Source organism: Haliaeetus leucocephalus, unplaced genomic scaffold, assembly GCF_000737465.1.
Source record: "Haliaeetus leucocephalus isolate CR32 unplaced genomic scaffold, Haliaeetus_leucocephalus-4.0 Scaffold234, whole genome shotgun sequence".
Lineage (NCBI taxonomy): Eukaryota > Metazoa > Chordata > Aves > Accipitriformes > Accipitridae > Haliaeetus > Haliaeetus leucocephalus.
In genome coordinates, this window is record NW_010972670.1 from 260,895 (window position 1) to 264,012 (window position 3,118).

At 45.0% G+C, this 3,118-nt stretch overlaps 1 protein-coding gene across 1 annotated transcript in view; it reads right to left on the reverse strand.

The window, feature by feature from the left end:
- Window positions 1-3,029, reverse strand: part of FKBP9 (FK506 binding protein 9, 63 kDa) — an 18,125-nt gene extending 15,096 nt beyond the window's left edge. The window contains exon 1 of the mRNA XM_010567978.1: window positions 2,914-3,029. The gene's annotated coding sequence lies outside the window, so the exon portion shown is untranslated. The remainder of the gene's footprint in view (window positions 1-2,913) is intronic.
- Window positions 3,030-3,118: the final 89 nt, after the last annotated feature.

Below are 3,118 nucleotides of genomic sequence, written 5' to 3' on the forward strand. Positions count from 1 at the left end.
AAAAAAAAAAAAAAAAGGCTTGTGCCTCTTTGCCTGCTAAAATATTCTGGAAAACAGCCAGTAGCTAGATAATGCTAGGGAAATGATGTCAAACTTTCCTTCAAAGACTATACACATCACTTCCACAACATACCGAGCCTCCTAACTGTCCCAGTGCCTCCAATCCCTCAAATATTTTACTGAGTGATCTCTCTGTTTGCTCCATCATTTTTTTTTCTGGCAAACATTTCCCTTAAAATAGACAACTCTCTACACAGAGCATTCACTTTCGGTTGCACAAATATTCCCACTCTCAGGAAAGGATGGAAAATATTTAAATTAGCTCCTGACAAATTCTACTATACACACAAACCCATAATTAAGATGTTAAGACTAATAACATAAATGGTTCTAAGAAATGCCCCAAAATGGTATTTTGTAGCAATTGACAAAGCCTGGCAATACATCTGGGATGGACTTAAAACAGAAGAGCTTTTTTTTTTTTGGCCAAAAATAAACCTACAATTAAGAAAACATTGATGCTAAGCAAAGAATGGAACAAAACAACGAAGAGATCGTGCAGCTTTGCAGGACTGACTTTGCAGGTTCCTTAAAACTACGCAAAATTAGTTTCTATTAGTGGAATTTACCAAATTAACAGCACATGACCAAGCAATTAAATGCAGACTTAAAAATGCAAATCATTTGATGGCCACAGAAATAAAAATGCAAATACTGATAGGGAAAAAAACCAAAAAGAATAAACAGGCACATTACATGTGACACAGTCATGATTACTAAGACTTTGCCAACAGCCTGTTAACAAGAGCAGTATTACCACCTTCTACTGGGAAATACAGAAAAATAATTTTAAACCTCAAGAACATTTTCAGCAGCTGGAGAAGAAACAAAGTAAAACTGCCCTGAGTTCAACACCTGGAGTATTTTCTAGACAAATTTTATGGTAGTGTTTGACTAAACTGATGCTGGTAAGCACTTTCATAAACTTAAAAAAAAAAAAAAAAAAAGAACAAGTAGCAACTCTGACAGGTAGAAAAATGGGCTTTCTAACAGGCTAATTTTAGTACAACGGACCAAATATCTTTAACTTGTACGCAAGGAACACTAAAGATTCTACAACAAATACTCCAAAATATTTCTTCCATTAACCTACAGAAGATAAAACTCTCCTAATTTTCCATTGTCTTAACATGATAGACCACTGTCATCAATCTTGAAAAAAGACCATAGTTAGTGAATAACAAAAATCTATGTCAACATGAACTGCCATCTAGAAAAAAAAAATCACTAGCTCAACAAACCTGGCTTTTTGCACCCTTCTGAAATGAAGGTGGCCATACAAATACTTGAGTTAAATTAGACTATCATGGTTACTATTTATTTACCAACATTTAGAGGACACAAAGAGATAACTGCTGTATGGTTCTGCACAGCCTCTTCCTGCCCCAAATAATTCAGAGCCAAATGGCAAGCAACTTGGAATTAAATGAGAGCCAGCACCTGGGAAGCCCCTCCAGGTGCCCTGCCTCAGTGCAGAAATTTGCTGGTACAACTCAGAGTACAAGTAAGCCTCAGTATGTATCTGCACAAATCAGAAACACATTTCTGAACACAGGGCTGGTTTTCCAATTGTCGCATATTTGTAAAATGAGCCATGAGGATGCTGCCTTTGTGTGTCCTCACATCTGCAGCTAAGACTTATTTTCCGAGACCGTCAGTTGCCAATGAATTCACTGTCCTTGCTGTGCCTTTTCACTGAAACTGCACCAACCCGTGCTGAATTGTCAGCTACCGTGTTCCACACTTTACCCAGGGAAGAAGTAGTGCTGGTAAAGCAGCACTACCGGCACACTGAAGTCTCAGAGGAAAAGTTGAGCTTACTTTGAAGGACAGTTACTTCCCCAAGGCTGTAGATTTTCCTTGAAACACAAGGAAGATTACCAGGATTACTGAAAATACATTTTGTTTTTTCTTTCCGAGTAATACTTTGATCAGTGGCAACGAACAAAGCAAGTAAAAACAAATAGGCTGTGAGCAGCATCAGCATCCTTCACAATCTCCTGATCCCACTATTTAGGCTTCCTGATCCCAAAATAACAGCAGGAAAGCGGCCAGGCACTTCACTGTACGTAGGTCACATTTATTCAAGGGTAACTTATCCAAAAAATTCTATGTAAGCAGAGCCTGATAATTCTTATATTTCTGGCAAAGACAGCAATTCGGAAATGTTTGCGTTCGAGTAGGTTTGAGCCTGGAGAAGACATAGGAAACATACGGAAAGAAACAGGCAGGAAATCACTAAATACTGAGAGAGACTGCGATACCATATACACTTCTGTTTACCAGGCTAACCGAATATCCTTACGGTCTTCTCTCGGAGCAGAAAGCTCCCAGTCAGTGCCTTAAGAAGCAGCTGGAAGAACGTGGTGGGCATCCGTCAGGGCATGCCAACTACTGTGAACTGGACCCAGCCACCGCAGAGGTCTCGCCCCCAGTCCCCAGCAGTCACACCCCAGCTCTTTGCCCTTCCACATTTCAAAGGCATCTTCCCACGGCTGCCTATACGTCCTGCGTTCTCACTTGTATTGCAAATTAGGCTTGCTCTCCACTGCCCAGCTCACCACAGACCTGCTTCCCCCCGGTCACCCCAAAAGGGTTCACAGGCCACAGCAGGACACAGCTGGGAAGAGCAGCGGGAGCTGAACCGAACCTGGACCGCGGCCTCCACCCAGCCCCACCACCTCCGGACATCCCCAAAACACCCTCGCAGGGACAGTACCGCTCGCTCCCCTCCTCTCCTCTCCCCAAAGAGCACCCTCCGACGAGCCAAACCCGAGGGGGCTGCGCCCCGGGGCGAGGGACGGCACAGGACACACAGGGCACACCAAGCCCCGAGGCGGGCGTAAGCCAGACCTGGAGTCGAAGCGGGTGCCGTCGGGGAAGGAGCCGAGGTAGTGGTAGCGCACGAAGTCTCCGGGCCGCACGGCCCGCGGGCAGCTCTGGGGCACGAAGCGCCGCTCGAGGCGGACGTCGGCGCCGTTCCACGGGGGCTCGGCGGCGGGCACCGGCGGCGCCTGGCACGCCGCCCAGCTCACCAGCAGCGCCGGCAGCAGCAGCA